Source organism: Lissotriton vulgaris, chromosome 6, assembly GCF_964263255.1.
Source record: "Lissotriton vulgaris chromosome 6, aLisVul1.2, whole genome shotgun sequence".
In the NCBI taxonomy this organism is placed as follows: Eukaryota; Metazoa; Chordata; class Amphibia; order Caudata; family Salamandridae; genus Lissotriton; species Lissotriton vulgaris.
Genome location: NC_141694.1, coordinates 146,890,764 through 146,911,935, shown reverse-complemented (window position 1 = coordinate 146,911,935; position 21,172 = coordinate 146,890,764).

Below are 21,172 nucleotides of genomic sequence, written 5' to 3'. Positions count from 1 at the left end.
GTTGTATAGCATTTTAGGACCGTAGTGTAATTTTCCAGATTCATGCCCTTATATAGGTATAGAGAACCTTGTCCTTATATAGGCATAGAAATCATAATAATATTTAGACATAGCCCATGCAGTCCAAATACGGCATGGCTACTTCCACTAGTTCCGAAAATCCACAACGATTTCTTGGAAAACTCGGCTTCAGCAGTTAGGGACTTCCCCTTAGTTGAATATTGATTTGTCCAAGAACTCATGGAGTTTTCAAACAACTGAGACTCTTTGATGACGTTATTATGTCCACCTTTACGTCAAACTCGGCACCTTCAAGGTATGATTATGCCCACACTTGCCCAAGAAAACACACAGTGGTTTGGAGCAGTTCGACCATCTACTTGCCCGACGCATCTCGCTACAGCAAGTGCCGAAGGAAGCCGACCCTCCAGCAGACGCACTGAGAGAGATGCTGTGTTTTCTCTTGCCGAGAAATCCAGCTCCAGTGTTTCCAAGTTCCCCTTGCGGGGTGTTGGGAAATCGAGTCCGGAGACAGAGAGATACCAGACCTCCTTCATTCTAAACCAAGGTACGGAGCTGATTAGACCTTAAGAGAAATCTTGGATAGATTCTTGGCAAAAGAATACTAAAACTTTTGCTACATCACACTTACTTCTTCCCTCGTACTAGACTTAGGTTAGGTACATCGAGGTAGGCATATTTTAGAAGCACCAGTTGAGTACATTTAGTCTTTATTTATTTATGTATGTATTTTATGGCTTAGAAACCATACCATGCTTTTACAGTATTATTTGATAATACTATTCTTGCTGTACGCATTATACTTTACAGCCAGTCTTACGATTGTAGCAATTCATTACTTCTGCATGAGAAAGAAGACTGTTCAATAAATACTTTTATTGAAAACGCCTGTCTCTCTATTTCTCTGCACCTCTGGTGAAACGAAGCATGCACGATTGACTGAGTAAAATATCTATCTATTGTTTCCACAACTCTGAATATCAGTTTTATCTTGGGGAAAAAAAGTTGTCATGTTTATGCGGTTGTCAGAAACTAATCCCTTCTTGTTTATTCGAGAAAGTTTCTAGTGATCGCTGAGCTAGCTGGCACTCACAATTAAGTTTAATATATTCGATAGAGACCTAGTAGACATAAGTCCTGCGCGTCACATCTATAGGATATATTATTCCAATGTGCAGAGCCTATTGGGAATATTTTTTGTTGTTGTTGTTGTATGACTTTATTCGATATACAAATATCATAAAAGTGTACACGGTTCATTCATCAGTGTTATAGAAGGGAAAGATATCGTTTTGTCATACATACAGTAAGAAAGGGAATTAAAAAAACAAGATATACAAAGTATAAAAAGTTAGTTAAAAAGTATGCAGGGTTTAAGAACAATTTATATACAATAAAAACCACAACAACAAAGGGGACATTGCTGGGGCTCCATGAACTACGTCATGTTTGCCCGGAGGAGCTTAGATCTAGTTAACCAGGCACATCCCAAATATTTTGCTGTCCCACAAATTACGCTGGGGATGGAGGTGTCCGTTGTAAGAATGCGCAATGCCTCCCTATGGTTCTTGGACCCCAGATTGGAACACACAGGTTTCAACCATTTTCTTCTCGCCTGTTTGTACACTGGGCAGGCGAAGAGAAAATGGGGGATAGATTCCGTGGGAGAAGCATAGCCAGGGCACCCACTATCTTTCTCCCTCGCGTGTGTCCACCCCACTGTGAAGTCATTCAGAGGGAGTGTGCCAGACCTCAACTTCAGGTAGAGTGCCCTGTCTCTCAGGTATTCGATAAAATCTAGGAAGGGTTCCAGTTTAGGGGTGGGCTTGAAGTCTAGAAACTTCTCCGTCAGAGAGTCATGTTTCAAGTTTCGTATGGCTTCATTAGACACCCACTCCCAATAGGCCTTCTTGACTACTTGCTTTGGTGGCGGGGTCTGGCTTTCCCAGGCATCTGCCAGACCAATGTCCCCCACCAGCTGTTTCAGTTTAGATACCCAGGATATCTTATGGCCTGTATCTATTCAGACCAGTTCGGTCAGGGCGGATGCATAGTTGCACAGTTCCGGGGTCCTTCTGAGACGTACCCAGAATAAAAGAGGGCGTAGCCTTGCTATATCGCTTATTGAGTGTTTCCCATAGTCATGACGGAGAGGAACCAGAGGGGTCGATGGAGGAAGCGAGACCAGGTCCCTGTAAAATTTGTTCTCCGATCTAACTAGAAGACTGTTCAATAAATACTTTTATTGAAAACGCCAGTCTCTCTATTTCTCTGCACCTCTGGTGAAACGAAGCATGCACGATTGACTGAGTAAAATATCTATCTATTGTTTCCACCACTCTGAAGATCAGTTTTATCTTGGGGAAACAAAGTTGTCATGTTTATGCAGTTGTCAGAAACTAATCCCTTTTTGTTTATTCGAGAAAGTTTCTAGTGACCTCTGAGCTAGCTGGCACTCACAATTTAGTCTAATATATTTGATAGAGACCTAGTAGACATAAGTCCTGCGTCACATCTATAGGATATAATATTCCAATGTGCAGAGCCTATTGGGCATATAGGAACTACACTACAACATATGTCATCAAGAAGTGTAATTAGCTGTGCGAGCAGCAGATCTATAAAAGTTCTATAGAACGAGAGACTGTGAGGCCATCGGAGCCAGGTGCACTGCCCGCTCGCATGGAAGATAAAGCCAATAATATTTAGTCCCTCTCTATAGGCCTCATAAGAAATTTCCTGTGCAAGTTGGTCAGCCAAGGCAGTTTGATGTGTGCTAAGTAGTCTATTATATCCTCATCCACAGCGAGGGCACGAGAGGCGTACAGTGCTGTAAAATATTGGAAAAATCTATCTGCTACCCCTATGGCAAGTGACAGCATTGAGCCCTCTGCAGTCTTAATCTCTACAATCTGCGTCGCTTCCCGCCTATTCTTAAGCAGCTGCGCCAAAAGCCCGCCTGATCTGTCCCTCTCTCCGTACGACCTGGCCGGGGCATATTTGCCCAGATGTTTAATCTCATCAACTGCCGCCTGCAAGTTCCCTCTCCGTCTCTGCACCAGAACATTGCAGCCCTTGGCCCTTTAGGTCTTTGATCTTCCCCTCCAAGTCCCGCAACCGGTTGCAAATGGACCGGAGAACCACCGAGTGCTTTGCTATAGTGATCCCCCAGATGTATACCGTAAAAGTTTCCCAGACAATTTGGTAGTCTTCCACTGAGTCCACATTTTTCTCAAAAAGGAGCTCTATAGCTTCGAAAAGCTCCTTTTTAAACACCGCATCTAACAAAGAGTAAGGAGGAAACCGCCAAGTGAATGGGGGAATACGCCTGCTGGGCGTCTCTAACACTAGAAGAACCGGTGAGTGGTCGGAAAGCGTGCGTGTCAGCACCTGACTAGAACGAATTTTAGTGCATAACGAGCTAGTGGCAAGCCCATAATCAATATGAGTGTGGATATTATGAAATGCAGAATAGTGTGTGTAGCTCCACATATGTGGGTGCTTCCAGCGCCAAATATTGCATAAGTCAAACCTTTCCATAATGCTATCCAACTCCATGGCTGCTGCCATCTTGCGTCTTGTAGGACGCTCTGATCTGTCTAAGCAGGGATCACAGACCAGGTTGAGATCTCCACCCCTTAGTAGGTGAATCCCACCATAAGAACCCGCTACACACACCAGCTCTGAAAAAAATTCTGGGTTGTCAACATTTTTGTTGTAGATGTTGATTAGCATCAGATCTATATTCTTACCTCAACATCTAGTGAGTGCATACCTCCCGGCAGTGTCAGGAGCTAGTGGCGTGAAGGTGAGAGCAGACCTAGGATTGACCCACGTGAGGACCCAGCGTGCATGCGTGGTAAACCCCGCAGCATGAATGTTCCCCATTAGACCTCTACAACGGAACATAGAGGAATTAAGTGGGAGATGCGCGTCCTGCTGAAATGCTACATCTATGTTGCGTCTCTTCAAGTAGAACCTTACGCACTTTCCTATAATCGTTCAGTCCACGGACATTCCATGTCAGTGTTGTGAGTGTGTCCACCCCTTGGACCTGTCCGTCGTCAGTCACCTGTGCCATATATGCGCACAAAGTCACCATTGCTGTAAATGATGCATCTGAATAGAACTGTGATGTAGGTTAAATCAATTGAAGCTTGCATACAACATTGCTTGTACCCCCTGCCCCAACCCACCACCACCCACATCAAGGCCCCCCCAACCAGACGTGAAGGAAAGAAGACCCAAAGTGCTCCAAAGACATAACATACATGCTGCCAAACAGAATAACCCCCCTCCCTCAACCCTCTGCTTCCCCCCCTGATATACAACAACAACAAACTCCCGTGTGTGGTACACTCGTGGGCAGAGGTTACCACCTATGCACTAGTAATACAACCGTAGGAGCTATGTAGGTAAGCCCCGACAACAACATGTTTACCTTTCCCATTGGTGCGCAAAATTATTGACTGACTTACAGGCCAGATAGAGACTCCAAACAGTAGCCCACTTCCTCAAGTCAAACCTGCACAAAAAATGTTCAGCTCAAAGAGCCAACAACTAATTCTAACTAGACAGTACTCCATCGTAGCCAACCCAAATTCCATTTAGTCACAGGGCCCACACCCAGGTCTAGAAGATACATATACCCAGATTCCTAGCCATAAGTTCCTTATCTGTGTGGCGTGCAATCTCGTGGTTAGTCCTGGTCGTCGAGTGTTCCACTTGCGGCCTCAGCTCCAGCGGACTTTTCCGGGCTGCCTCAGTACTCCTTGGACCAGTCTTTGATCGCTTTCTGCAGTGCCTTCGCGTCCGTGAAATAGAGTGATCTACCTTGACGATTGATCCGGAGCCGGGCCGGATACAGCATTGCGTAGTCAATGTCCTTTTCTCTCAGTTGCTTTGAGGGGTCGATAGACACCATGCCTCCTGTACCCTCGCCGTGAAATCGGGAAACAATGCGATCACCGAACCCTCATAGTGCAGCGTCTGCTTCTCCCTGGAAACTCTCAGCACAGCATCACGATCCCGGAATTTAGAAATTTAGCAATGATGGGACGCTGTGGTACACCCGGTACCGGCCTTGGGCCCAAGGAACGATGCGCCCGTTCAATCACAAACATGGGCGAAAAAGTTTCACTGCCCAGCAGCTGTGTCAGCAATTTTTCCACAATTTGTTCCATGTTGTCGGTGGATGTAGATTCCGGCAGGCCCGTGATCCATAGGTTGCTCCTTCGTGAACGTGCTTCTAAGTCTTCAGATTTGTCCTGTAGTGTCTGTATCACCTTTTCCATGTGCTTACAACTCGTCTCCACGTCCGTCTGCGCTTCCTCCACTTCCGTGAGCTGACGTTCAGCCATGTCGAGGCGTACCGCATGCTTGTCCACTCTTTCGGACAAAAGTCAATATTTCCACGAGGGATCGCAAGGCCAGGCGTGCACAGGGGGAATCGTCAGGGACCCAAGTCCGCCGCAAGGCCTCCAATGACGCAAAACAGCACCGGGCGCCCTAACATGCTGCCCCATGTCCGTCAACACATCGTTATGGAGCTCACTGTACAGCATTCCACTAACCCGGGAACCGGTGCAGTCCAAGACTGGGTTGTGCTCCCAGCAGCGCCGAAAGGCCGTGCCAGGAGGTCAGGCTGGTTGGTACTGCCCCAGCAAGCCACGGAGAGAAAGGAGGGAGCCTGCACTGGCCGGGGCCCCGCCGGGGTAGTTGCACAAGGATAGTCTTCACCTACCCACCAGCGCCACATGGCAGTGGGGAAGTGCCGGGAGTCGCAGCGTCGCCAGGCATACACAACGGGAACAGTCCAAGGTAGGGCTCATTTATCGCAGCTAGGATCGTGTCACATGTGAAAATTCAACGGCTGCGCATCCCCCAGACTTTCCCTCTGCGTCCATTAAGAGTTCCACATATGTTACCTCACCAACTAGTTCTTTTATCAAGTCCTTCAGTGCTTGCCAGTATAGTCCACAGTTCCCAGCCCTGGATCATCTGTGAGGAGGGGGCGAACCGCGGGGTTCAATTGCACGTGCGGCGGAACAAGCCAGACCCCAGCGCTCCGTCGGACTCTGACCTCATACAGCCCCCGCCTCCTCTGTGCCGGCAAAGCATGGAGAGGGACACAGCCGTCACGTCTAAACCACTCACGCTGCCCCGCTCACTCGGCTATCCCGCCGGCTGCTACTCTCACCAAGTCTGGGGGCCGGCAGTGTCCCACCGCGGCGTCGGCATAGTATGTTCGTCCCAACGCACCGACCGGCTCTTCCGGGCTCTTTCGCCCAGCAGCACCGACTTCCGCTCGGCCTGAAGGGTGCAAGAGGCCGGGGACGCACTGCCCTGTGCAGGTTCCGCAGCAACTTCGTAGACGCAGGTTTCTCGCAGCGCCAGAAGAGGAGCTGAAGGGCTATTCGGGAATCGGGCGTTACAACTGTTCAGGTCTGCTTATTTCAGGGCACATAGTATGCACCAATGTCGGATAATTGCCGGATCAAGGTCATTTAGCATGGAGCTCTTCTGCTAGGCGGCCATGCTCGGCGCCGGCAAGCTCCGCCCCTGTTGTGGGAAAGATACGATGACACAGGAGTAGATTGAAGATGATTTATTATGTAAGTAACAAGGGCCCACAAGGAGCCAGAAGGAAATGGAAAAGCTCACGGCAGAGCAAACACAGCGTCTGCCGAGCACCTAAAGTGATGTCACATAAGTAATCTCCGAACATTCGGAGATGACGCTATGTGACGTGCAGTAATGAACATAGAGAACACATTTGCCACAGCTATACAATGTAATGCTAGTGCGTACACAACATCTCCTTTTTCCCCAATGAAACACATGAGGTGAAACTTTGCCCATTCTTGAAATAAATCATTCAATTACGTAATCAACAAAATGTTTAGGCATTCTGATAGTTCTTCCAGACTTAGATTGAGCACAGTCAGTATTTGGGTTACTGTCACTAAGTCGTTGTCCATTCATGGTTTCTTCCCCACCGCTGGGCCAAACTGGGTTAGAATCATTAGAGTCTATCTCTACAATATTCTTCTTTGACCTCTCACCTTTCCTCGTAGACATGCTCAGGCTACCAAACTCAGGGTAATTTTGGTTCTCTAAAACATTTTCCCATTCTTGTATACGTTCATCAAGACCTCGCTCTTGTTCGTCTTCCCCTCTCATTATAATCTTTTCTTGCCCTTTTTTCAACTTGATCACATCGTCTTTGCTCCGCCAGCCTTTACCTTCTATACATACTGCACCTCTGGATGTTCCACACACTCTAACAGGGTCGCTAAATATTGTCTCCCCCTTTGCTACCTTGCAAGGTTTCTTCACCAGTATCCAATCACCTTGTTCTCTATCCTTTTCTTTAACTTTGTTTGTCCTATCAGAATATCTCTTAGTCTTCTCCTGTTTACTCACAATTCGCTCTTTGACTTTGAGATCGTTATCGTTTATCTCATCAGGTGTGTCGTCATCTTTGTACCATTTATTGAATTTAGGGGTAAGTATACTGTTACATTTTCTCCCCCTCATTAGGTAAAATGGTGTGTGTTTAGTTGTCTCGTTAGGTGTGTTGTTATATGTGTTTATTTTCTCATGTAGGAACTCTTTTACATCCAATTTGGAAGCCATCGCTAGCTGGATGCCTTCTTTTAGGAATGTATTCATTCTCTCCACCTGTCTATTACTTTTAGGGCTATACAATGGTGTCTTTTCTTGTTTGATGTCTACTTTCTTCTAAAAATTCAGTCATTTGTTTGGACACTAATTGGGTACCGTTGTCAGAGACAATGATTTTTGGTTGTCCCTCTATTGCAAACACCTTTTTAAGAAATCTTATCACTACACTTGTTGTCAAAGTATTTACAAATTTATAATGTACCCATTTAGATTAATAATCTGTCAATACAATTATATTTCTGCAATCATCTTGTAACACATTAAATGGTCCTGCAAAATCTATTACAACCTTTGTCCAAGGTCCATTTGGTATTTCTACCATTTGGGACTCTCCTTTACTGATTTTCCAATGCTTGTCTGCTTTTAGACACTGCTCACAATTGTCAATATAGTTTTTCACGTCGTTGTCCATTCCAGGCCACCAGTAGTGCATTCTCAGAATGTTCCTAGTGGCACTACTACCTGGGTGACCCTTGTGAGCCAGCTTTATTATTTTCAATCTTAACCCTGCAGGCGGTATGAATAGGTCACATCTTTTCAAGAATCCGCTTTCTATGGTCAGTTCATCATCTATTTGTTGGTAGCCTTTTAATTCATTTTGCAGATTTCTGATGGGAGGCCATTTTGTTCTTATGTGGTTTATCACTTTTTCCATTGTTTTGTCTTTCTCTTGATTTCTCATCCATTCCTCCTCTGTTATTGATCCGCTACACATTGCAGTTGCGTCTACCCAAGCTACAGCACACTCAGTGTCATCAAGTGAGTCTTCGGGTTGATCACTCGCAGGCAGGCGTGACAGACAGTCAGCTCTGCAGTTCTTTCCACCTTTTATATGCCGTATGCTAAAGTTATACTCTTGAAGTTTGGAGAGCAGTCTTATTAATCTGGAGCTTGCCTTGCCATTTCCACGCCCTTCACCATCCAACATGTAGACCAAAGGTTTGTGGTCCGTAACTATTACGAATTCCTTGCCCCATAGGTAGTCTTTTAGTTTTTGCACTGCCCAAACACTCGCGAGTGTCTCTCGTTCTATGGTACTATCGTTTTTTTCTGTTTCATTTAACCTTCTGGATATGTATGCAATGGTGTTCTCTTTCTTTCCCTGAAGCTGGCAGAACACTGCACCTATCCCCTTGGCACTAGCATCCACAGTGATTACGTTTTCAAGTTCAGGGTCATAAGGTTTCAAGGCAGGTGCTTCAGCGATTTCCTAGTTTACGGTTTTGAAAGCATGTCTTTGCTCATCTGACCATTTGTAACTTACATTTTTTCTTAGCAGTTTTCTCAAGGGCTCAACTTTGCTTGCATATCCTTGTATGAATTTGGAATAATACTCACTGAGGCCTAGGAATGATTTTAAGGTCTCCTTGTCGTTTGGTTCTTGGGCTTCTCTTATGGCTTTAACCAGATCATCTTTAGGTGTTATCCCTTCTGAGGTTAAAACATGACCAAGATACTCAATTTTGCGTACGATGAATTTGCACTTGTCTTTAGAGACTGTCATTCCTCTACTTTTTTAGTATACTCAGCACCCTCTCTAAAGTTTCAAGATGTTCCCTTTCAGTTTTTGAGTGTATCAGGATGTCGTCCTGGAATGCCTTGACTCTTTTAACTCCCTGAATAGGATGCCCATTAATTTTTTGAATACACCAGAAGAGGAGGCCAGACCAAATGGTAATCGGATTTATCTGTATGCTCCAAACTGTGTTATAAATGTGGTCAGTTTTTTGGATTCCTCTGTTAAACACACCTGGTAGTAAGCTGCTTTTAAGTCTATCAAGGTGAAGTACTTTGATCCCGTGACAGACTGTAGGATCTCTTGAATTTTTGGGAGTGGGTGGCAATTTACTAGGATATTCTTGTTCAGGGATCTTAGATCCGCACACATTCTTATTTCTCTTGATTTCTTCTTTTTAGAAACTACAATTGCCGACACCCATTCTGACTCGTCAGTTTCCTTAATCACTCCTTCCTTGTTTAACTTTTCAAGAACTTTTTTTAATTCGCTTTTAATTGACAAAGGGACGGTTCTTACTTTATGTTTTATTGGCTCCACACCTTCTTTTAGTTTTATTTTGTGCGTGAATCCTTTTACGCATCCTATTTCGTTTTTGAATACTACTTTATACATCTCCAATGTACTCTCAACGCTTTTCTGTTTTCTTCCAGACATATACTGTTTACGAAATCCTCTTTTGGTATTATGGGATCTTTTGCTCCCGGTTGCAAAATGACTCCTAACTTTGCCAGGTCTTTCCATCCTACTAGAATCCTACCTCTTTCTGCGACATAGATTTTTGTATTTATCACTCTCCCTCTAAATGTAACTGTGTCGCAAAAATGCCTAACCATATCTATATCTTGTTCCCCAAAAGCCTCTGGGTTTATGTCAGTTTCATTTAGATCCACATCTTGCCATTTCTCTTCAAACAGTTTGTCAGATATGATTGTGATTGGTGATCCTGAGTCAGCTGTGAATTGCAATTCAACATCACTAATTTTTACTTCACCTATCGGTCCTTTTATTTCCCCATCAACCATTTCAACATACAACACTATATTAGCACACATTTCTTCATCATAGTCACCTACTGTATTTATTTTTACATTCCCTGATATTCTTTTTGTTTTGCACAGGGTAGTGTATTGACCACATTTTTTGCATTTCAAACATTTCTTACCAAGAGCGTGGCAAGTTTTACAATCAGCCAAATGCTCCTGTGACCCGCACCTGAAACAATTTAAATTTCTCATTCCTACCTTTTTGTCGCACCAATTTTTCTCATAACCTTTATTTTCCCCTTTTCTTTTCTCCTGTGAGTAAAACACGTTAGCATTACCACTTGAGCAAGATAATTCTTTTGTAGATATCAATGTCCTTTCTATTTCTTTAGCGATATCCACTACCTCCTGCAGTGTGGGATTTCTACATGCTAGCAATCTTTCCTGCACCTTTTTGGAGTAACAATAAAAAACCACTTAATCTCTAATATAAGTGTCGCTCATTTCCTCAAACTCGCACTCTTTTGCTAAAACTCGCAAACATGCCATATATTCCTCGACTGTTTCTCCTTCTTCTTGCTTCCTCAAGGCGAATTTATGTCGTCCTACCATTATGTTACTTTCTTCAGGATATTGTTTTTCAAGTCTTTTTACAGCCTCTTGGTATTCGTTTAATGGTATGAAAACCCCTGGTGGACTTTCATACTCCGGCAAGCTATCAAATACTTCTTGTCCGGCTTTTCCTAGTAGGCCAAATAAAAGCGCTTTTTTCCTTTTCGCATCATATCCTTTGCCATCTATAGATACAATATAATTTTCGAATGCTCTCAAGCAATTTTTCCATTTCATGACAGGTTTTCCTGGCTCCTCAAGAAAAAGTGGTGGCACACATATATTATTGCTCTGCGCCATTTATTCTTATTGTCTATAGTATTTCCTTATGTCCTTAAGGTTAGATTACTTATTTTCCACTTATGTACTGTTGTTCCTCACTGTTTGCTATTATTCTTTCTTTATACTGTTTATATTACCTCACATGTTAATTTATTCTGTGCTTTCACTTTCACCATCCATAATAATTTAGTCCCTTTTCAGTGCCTACGCGTAGCGTTATGCGTGCGCATTTACTCTTTGTCAACTTCAGTAGCGCAGCTTATTCCTGTCATTAGCGTTCCTCAACGGTACATTTATCGTGCAGATTTCAGTCAGGAGATGCTTTTGCAATTCAATATGGCCGCTTGCACGCAGTGCTTGATGACGTTTGTTGCTCTGCTCCAATAGCTAGTCGGAGTACGAGCTTACGTCTTTCTCGGCATGCATCACGTGTTTCTTCTGACAGGATTCCTTCGCACAGCTACACTGTCCTCAAGCAGCATGCAGGTAGCGTTACTTTCACTTACTTCGCTTCCGTTTCTTCTTAGGCAATTACCAGGTTCATTGCGATACATTCCTTATACGATACCGCTATTTTTCCTCGATAATTCTTTATGATACCCGTGAGCCCTCGTCGTCCTTCATCCTCATCGCCAATTGTTGTGGGAAAGATACAATGACACACGAGTAGATTAAAGATGATTTATTATGTAAGTAACAAGGGCCCACAAGGAGCCAGAAGGAAATGGAAACGCTCACGGCAGAGCGAACACAGCGTCTGCCGAGCACCTGGAGTGACGTCACATAAGTAATCTTTGAACATTCGGAGATGATGCTATGTGACGTGCAGTAATGAACATAGAAAACACATTTGCCACAGCTATACAATGTAATGCTAGTGTGTACACAACAGCCCCCCCCTCGTCCTCTTGATTAGTGCTATCTTTTCTCTCCATTGTACTTTGACTCACCTTTTGGCAAAACCATTTTTTTCTCTGTCATAAAAAGAAATAAACATATCACCTAAATCATGTTAGTAGCCAAGTGATCTACCATGGTAGACAGCTTCCTGATTTTCAAATCATTCAAAATTATACCCACAGAAGGTGTCATAATGCCAAATATATCACCTACTACTTGTGAAGGGCTTAGCTTTGGCCTTTCAGTGAAACGCTATTCGCTTATCATCTATGACATCTGCATGATACACTTTATGAAATACTAAAACCTGGAAACAGCTACCTATCAGATTCAGCAGAAGTTTGACAATTTTATTAATAAACTGCATGATTACTTAAAATCTTTACAGTATAAGATAAAAAAAAGAAAAAAAAACTTGATGAACGTCCCATCTCCCCCTCTCACTTGTCCCATCCACTCATAAAAGTGAATATCACTTTAAGTAAAAATACTAACATGTTAGTCCTGTTTAGCTGACCAAAACAGAGTTCTTTTAGAGGAGTGATGTATAGGTTGCACCAGTGTTTCCCAACTGAAAAGGGGAGGCACATGAAAGTTCGGTAGAGTCAATTCATGCACCAAGGGCAGTTGACGATAGATGGATTCCTCATGAATCTTTAAACCAGCTCAGGTTGGATAACTGGGGGCGAAGGCTTCCAGTTACTTTGCAGACAATGCCTTTAAGTGGGAGTCGAGTGCCATTTTTACCTGGTGTATAAATTTCCCAACTCTGGCTATCAAACAGGTCGTGGAGACTGAGAGGCACCAGTCCGAAGCCTCTCTGCAAGTTCTATAGTCCGTGTTCCGTAAAATCGGAAGCAGTAGGCGATGGCGGTCATTGGCCAGCTTTGTGCAGCAGCACAACAAGTGTAGCCAGGATTTTCTACGGTAGTTGCATAGACGACAGGCTAAGGTGCCATCCGTACAGGCCCATTTGGGGTTGAAGTCCATGATCCTGAGGGCCAAAAGGCGAAAGTACAAAATTTTCTTTCTCGCATGAGTAGATACTGGGTCTTGCAGGTAAGGTTGGGGTTTGCCTGGAATATATGATTTGTCCAGGGCCTGAGTTAGTGGATTTTGCTGAAGGGATGCAAGGTCAAGTCCAAAGGAAATGATCCGGACTTGACGCTTAACAGCTTGGGCCCAGGCTGAGAATGGAATTTCGTGCAGGGGAAAACTCCTTCTTTCGATTTTCAATGCTGCAATAGCTTGTCCTACCTTTGGGCGCTTTCAATACTCTAATATAGAGTTTTAAAAGGTCCCCCAGTAATGGCAGCTCAGGTCGCTTTAGGCCAATTTCTAGCCTTAATCTGTTGTTCCTTGCGTATCTAGGGGTCTGTAGCACTATCTTACAGGCTTTTGCCTGGGCCGCGTTGACCACTTTGTCAAATGCACCTGGGTAGGCTATGTGCCCATATGCAATGGCAGGGATGAGTTTTGCCCTGAGCACTGTCAACATTGGTTCTGCTGAGTGACTGTCCAAGCGATGGCTTAGGCGTCTTAGCGACAGAATGGTTTTGTCAATTTTTGGTTTAAGCTCCTTCAGATGTTTAACTGCAGAGGCACTCTCAGAGACCCAGGTGCCCAGATAGTTGTAGGATGGGGCAGTGACGATACGGTGCTCCCCCAGAGACCATGAAGCTTCTTTTTTGTGGGGGTATTTGTCAAAGATGACGATTTTGGTCTTGCCCACGTTGATCCGTAAGTCATTTGACTTATTGTATAAGGCCAAACTGCTTAAGGCTCTTTGGAGCCCCACCCTAGTGTGGTCCATGATCACCGTGTCGTCTGCATACTGGAGTATTCCCAAGACGAGCTTCCCCAGTTTTGGAGGAGCTAAGTTGGCATCTTTCAGAGCTGTCCCCATGTCCGCAGTATACAAGTTGAAAAGCATGGGGGTCAAGACGCACCCCTGCTTGAGGCCCAAGTTGGTGTCAATTCTTGCAGTTGTTATTGTAGGGCTTAGCTTCACCTTGACCCAGGTAGCCTCATAAAGCGCTTTTATAGCTTTTAGCAGAGCCTATGGTAGCCCCCAGGAATCACGTTTTGCCCAGAGCCGGCCCCTGTTCACTTGGTCAAAGGCTGTGGAGTAGTCTATGAAACAGCAGAACAGGGGCGGCTTGTTCCTCGTATTGGCCTTCTTCGCAAGGTAGGAAAGGGCTAAGATGTTGTCGAGAGTGGAGCTATGAGCCCTAAAGCCGGTCTGTGTGGGCGGGAAAATGTCGTTCTTGTCCACCCAGTCCTCCAAATCCCTGAGAAGAAGGCGGGCATTTAACTTTACTTCTATGTCGAGGAGGGCTATGAGCCTGTAATTGGCCGGGTTTGTGTGGTCCCCCTTTTTATGGATAGGGAATAGAATAGAACCTTTCCAAGAGGATGGCAAAATTGCCGTGGCAAAAGAATGGTTATATAAAGGGGTGAGTCTAGATGCAAAAAAGGCTGGGGCAGTTTTCAGAACCTGGGCCGGAATCCCATTTGGGGCTGGAGCGCCATCAGTTCTGATGGCCTTGATGCACTTTAGTACCTCCATCTCTGTGAACGATCCGGTGCAGGTCGAGTTTACGCCTTCTGACGTGGCGCTTTCGGGTTCGATAATTTCCGCCGCCACCTTGGACCACGCAAGGCTTCCTGCAGTGGGCTGATTTGACTCGCAGGTATACAGCCACTTGGCATACTGTTCCCACACTTTCCCTGCGACACTGTTTTCCTTTTGCGCTCCTCTGGGGGTCAGACTGTTAATGAAACGCCAAAGCTTACTGTTGTCATTTCCTTTAATTAAGGAAAACATGGTCAACCAATTCTGTTCGGTCTGCAGTTTTTTGTGGGCCCAGACTTTCTTTTTATAGTCGGTTCGCAGTGCAGCAATGGAGTATCTCCCTGACCAATGAGTGCCTTTCTTTTGTGCCCTGATTGCCTTATTTAGAGCACGCTTACTCTGTGACAGGCACCACGATTTTGCACGGCGAGGCTCAGAGTGAAATTGGCGACTTCTTGAGTGGTGGTTATTGCCCAGACATTCCAATAAGTCGGAGGTCAGAGTTTCCCCGTAGATGATGTTCTTAGTTTGAACTGGGTTAGGTTCTTCCTCCCTTCTAGCTACATAATCTAGCAGGCTATGACTGAGATTGGTTGACCATTTTATTCTTTTAAGCACTTTGTGATGTTCCTCCCCCGTGGTGGTTCCAATAACTACTTGTAATTCTGCTTGTACCCGGAGGGGCCTATGATCGCTTTCCTCTCTGTCGTCCACTGTAAAGTTGCAAAGATTGTGGGCAAGCCCTTCGTTGATAAAGATGTAGTCTATAGTAGAGACATTTCTAAAGGTCGGGTTGGTGGTCCATTCAGGTTGGGTCTTTTTTTGTATTCTGTGGGTGGAGTGCAGCTTAAAGTTTGCGAGAAATTCAGTCAGTAGGGCTGACTTCTTGCTTGATGGTGCCTCCGAGATTAATCCCAAGCCTCTGTGATTCAAATCGCCCGCGATTATTACGTCTTGGTCCTTCCAATTTATTAAAAGATCTTCCAAAATTGAAATAAGTGATTCCATGGCCTGGGCGGATTGATACTTAATTGAGTTGAAATACCAATTAATTAGTAGAAGGGGGCGAGATTTTTGACCCGATGACAACCCACTGATTAGGATGGCTTGAAGATCATGAGACCCCAAATTTAGTTTGGTTGTGTTAATTTTGCACGCATGACTTACGTAGATGGAGAGACCCCCTGACGGGCGACCAAAGATTGTCCTTTTGGTCGCTGGTTTAAAATGTTCGTAAAAGCCACCAATGGCGGTCGTTGCCCTTGCCCAGGTTTCCTGAATACATAATATGTCCCCCTGTGCGAGGTATTAAGGTGCAGTTATGTCCCTAAAGATATTGCTCAACCCAGCAATATTCCATGAGATAATGGATAACTTGCAGACTAGGCCCCTGTGTGGATATCAACGGGCGTTATTTTCATGGCTGTTTATTAGGTTAGGAACACTGTCTCCATGTGGCCTCCAGCAGAAGTTGGAAATAAGCATTCATTAATTTTGTGATAAATACCCATCCCCCATAGCCTTGAATGCCCGCACGCAATCCAACCCACCACCTCTGGGTTTGAATCTGAACATCCTCTCTTACAATATTTCCTTTTCCTTTTTATTTCAAATACAAATTGAGTTTTTGGATGTATTCATAGTTCTCTGTTTCTTCACTGTTCTCCCAACTACTCCTTTCTTTAATCCTTTACCGGCCTTCATTCTCTTCTCATTTAATTCTTCTATAAATCCTTCTCAGCCCAGTTCAATTTATATGAAGACTTAAAAGTTAGTCAGGTTAATAAATAGTTTTCTGTGATGGCCTTGTATAATGAACCTTTTGTTCCACAGTCCTCCCCGCAGCTTGTAAAATTAAAGACTTAATCATAGGCACATCACCTAAAGACAAGACAAGTCATAGTTTGGGAAATAATACTCCAGATGTTCTTGATGATAAATCACATTTATAAATATACATCAGAATAATGACTAGGTATAAGGAAAGTGATGGTATGTAACACTACCTACAGTAGAAGGACGGTATATACAAATGTAACTGTCCTGAGCTCCCATAACATTGGAATACTCAAGTAGCAAACTCTAATAAACATTTTCAGAGGAGTTTACCTCAGAGCCATATTTGTGCAATATCTTCATATTAAACCTTTGTTGCTCTTCCACATAAGTTGATCAGTTTTAGTTTTGGTTGAAGCATGCTTAACAAAAGAGTTACAACCCACTAATAAACCAATCATTTTTACAACTAAGGTATTTACCGCAACTATTATCAGAATTTGACAACTTTTTGTTGTGCTTGACACCATGGTCTCTCTCAAATCAGATCAACAGGAAAAAAAAATCAAAGATCTAGTTGTTTATTCTATTGTACAAAACTTCAGTTAGTTCAATTTAAACATGAGTCCATTTTAGAAAGGAATCTACAGTCTTCAGCCGGATATAATAAAGGGACATTCTACTGGAAACATATGGGCATCTAATATTTTAAACTGGTTATCTGGAGCACAAAGCATGACTCTTCAACGTATTGTGTATGTCACGTGAGTTTCATAAATCAAAAATATCATTCAGGCTTTAATTGTGATAGCACTGTTTATGGGCTTTGTAAAACACACTTTAATGGTTGTCATTTTCATGGGTTTTCATATTGGGCTCAGTATCTCCAAAGTAAGCCCATTCAGGAGCCAAGTTCCTCTAATTTGACAATCTTTGTCTTTTTATTGTTTTGATTGCTGGCTGTTCACTGTCACTAGCACTCATTCGATTGTCTCTAGTTCTTCACTGATCATTTCTGGGATGCATTCATCTGACACAACAGCTCTATATCTCATCACTTTTCAGCCACCTCTCCCTCTTCTGCAGTGGAGTGGTCAATGTGCTTGCACTTTCTTCCAGATTGTGATATCCCCTTTCTTTGTCAGGTGCTTGATTGATTGTGGTTATCTTGGCTGATTCACCAGAGATAATGCACTAGTCATGACTTGAATTTGAGTCCTTTGCATGCACTTTTCTCCTCTCTCTGAGCATTTGTTCTAAGCCTGAGGTTAACAGTGCAAATTAGTGGTGGTCACCACTTCTTCACTAACTTATCTTACTATGTTCATGTGGGAGGTATGAATTCAGTTCCTGAGACCTCACACTTCTTAGCAGTGTTCGTCACAAGGATCACCTGGACTGGTCCCATCCAAAGGGGCTCGAGACAAGACTTTGCCATGTGTTTCTTCACCACCACCCAGTCTTCTGCACTAAAGTCATGACACAGATGTTTTCATTGAAGTGGGTCACCAAGTCAACCTGATGGGAGACAGAACGTAACCCATCAGCTAATCCTTTGAAGTAGTCAAAATCATATCTGTTATATTCACAAGCACAGCTGCAGGCTGCATTCCTGAAGGAAACCTCATGGCTCTCCCCATCAGGATTTTGTGGGGGAGAGTTCATTCCTCTGACTTAGGGTGCTTCACAGGCTCATCAAAATTAGAGGAAGATCGTCGGGCCACCTTAAGGAAGTGTACGCCCACACCTTGTAAATCGGGATTTTAGAGTCTCATTTATATGCTCATGACTCCAGAAACCTCTGCCATATAATGGCAGTAAACATTTGATCTATCTGTAGGGCTACACCCAGCAACCTCATCATTTAGTTCTTGAAGTGACTGCCTTGATCTGACTCAAGATGCTAGTCCTAGGAATCAATTCCCTCAGTAATAATTTGGCCATAGTAAGACTGTCCCTCCTCCTGGGCTGGTACGCTTCAACCCAAAGAAAACGGACTGCCACCAGCATATAGCAGACCCCATTGCTGTTGTGAATCTTTGTGAAGTCCATCTGCATTTGGTTAAAAGGACCATCAGACCTCCCTATGTGACTCATAGTCCAGACTGCCCTTCTGCCTGCATTTAACTGCTGGCAAGTAATGCACCTTTGACAGAAACTTTCTGCAGTGAGGATATTTAAACCCTGCTACTCTTTTGCCGATGAAAATTCCTGGCCTTAGGTGAAAGCATAGCATCCGGTAAGAATTAAACTTAAAATTAAACACTGATAAAACAGTGTTCCTATTCTTCAATCAATAATCACCCCGTCTGCATGAGCTCTGGTGGCCCTCAGAGCTAAACCCCTCATCGATCCCGGTGGATTTAGCCAGACATTGGGGGTTTAAATTTGACAATGACCTCTCCTGTAAGACCCAGATCTGCCAGGTCTCCCCGTCATGCTTCTGGAAGCTGAGAGCCCAACGAAAATTCCTTCACTTTCTTCTGATAGATTGCAGGAAGACAGTGGTCCATGCGCTGGTCACGTCCGGGTTGGATTATTCTAATAGCTTTTATATTGGATTACCAGCCTATCTGGTCCGCAAGCTGCAAATAATTCAAAATGCCACGGCCTGATTAATTAGGAAAGTGCCGTTCTGCCACCATATTTCCCCTCACTTGCGGAGCCTCCATTGGCTACTAGAGATCAGGCCCAGGTCTCGCCTACGGAGCCACTAGAGATCGGGCTCAGGTTACTTTAGACATAGATTTCTAAACTACCATCAAGACCAGGTTCTGAGATCTAATCACCTGAAACTGCTCAGAATTCCTTGCTTCTTCAAGGCTAGGATAAGTGGCAGAGCATTCTCGACAAGAGCTGCGTCCCCTTGGAATTCCATGCCTCTCCATCTCCGTATGATTGAGTCAGAACCAGTCTTCAGAAAAGCACTGAAAACCTGCCTTTTTAACCTCCAGTAGTTTACCCCTTTTCCTCCTCACTGTGATTCTGCAACTTCACGCCGGGAACCTCCGTTGGAGGTAGCTGTGCGCTCTATAAATCTCACTTATTATTATTAATAAAATAGGTCTCCCACACCTCATAATCCAAACTTCTTCCTGGTCCTTTATACATCCAAACCTCACTCTAACCCTAGGGTTTCAGTTTACAATATTTTAATTCTTCCCAAGTGTTTATTGTACTCAACATCGTAGCTCAACATGCCGCTCGTAGCTGAATAAAGAGACTGCGACTTAGCCTTTTTCGTTTCCTTGCCTGCAGAGCTTTGTGGAAAGGTGACATCATTTTCCAGGAGGGAGTGAGGCTGTTCTAACAGGGGCCGGGACTGCGAGACCCAGGGTTCCGCGCAGGATCACCGCAGCGCACCTGGAGTCTCTTCCCGCCCCCTGCTCCTCCTACAAAAACGCATCACTGACGCATAGCGGGACGCGTGTGCGGGACGCCGGACGAAGCCCGGACTAAGGGCGGACAGTCTTAGACAGTCCGAGACAGGCCGTGACTGGACTGGGCATGTCATACTACCCCTGCTGAACACGATTTGACCGGCTGCAGTAAGACTATTTACCCGTGAAATTATTCTCATCCTGGTTTCACTTGTATCGTATTTTCTGTGCTCCTTTATATTTCTTGAACGCTAAATTTTGGCTCTTCTATTAAAACAACTGAGGATGCCAAAAAAGATCCCAGTTGTGGGGGGAAATACTATGGACAATTATATGGTACATGTAGTATCAAAGATCAATAATGAAAGGAGACAATCATTAGGCCTAAGTCAATCCCCCAATCTATCTCCCTTAAGCCCACCCCCAAATTCACCGTGGATAGATATACCATCTCAGGATGTGGGAAATGAATTCCCAGATACAGACACACATGATAGTGGGACTCTAAACCAGACCGTTCTTATAGAACTTGGTCATGACCTAGCCCAGGATAATGATTCTGATTCCCAGATAGATGATACAGAACAAGATCTCCCTGTGCAGGAGGGTGCACAGGTAAATATTGAAGATGTAGACCCCCCTGTTCAAGTCCCAGTTACACTGGCATTTAGAAAGTGTAGAAAACCACAAATACATCGAGGTGGATCTCACTCTGGGAGGAAGAGGGCTGTGTCGCCACCGAAAATTAAGGAAAAAAATAGGGGGAAAGGAGAAGATGTTGTGAAGCAAAATGTGGATGAAGAGCTTCTATCCAGGATAGCTGATATGATTGATCTTAAATTTAAAGCTCTAATTAAACCAGTAGTGGCTAAATTAGATAAGCTATCTGCTGACGTAAAGAAATTAGGCGCGGATCAGAAAAAGATAGTGGAAGAGGTGTTAAATATATCAATCATAGTCACAAATTTAGCTGCCCCTCGAGTTAGGAACGGAGGGAGGTACAAATAATAATAATATACATGCAAACCCCACTGAACAGACCCCAATAACAGCGATTAATCATTCACCGACAAGAGAGGTTCAGCCCCTAAACCCTCCAGTATCGACCGTATTAGGTGTAGAAGAAGATACATTACACTTTATAGAAGATGCTTCACCACTAGTGCTGGTATTGGCAAATGCCCCCCCATTATCAACAGGTCAACTAGAATTCCCCACAGCATTGACAAGTAAGGCCCTGCATTGGTTGTCTGGCAATATGCAGTTGGCCCCCTGGGGGAAACAACAACTAGCAGGAGACATTAAATCAGCCAGAAGGGTATCCTGGATAGGGCAAAATGCCAAAAAATTTAAAGGTGACTGTATAGTTTTAAATTTCGTAAACTCTGCTGTATTACCAAATATTCTACCAAACATCCTCCCGCCACAGCGCAGGAGA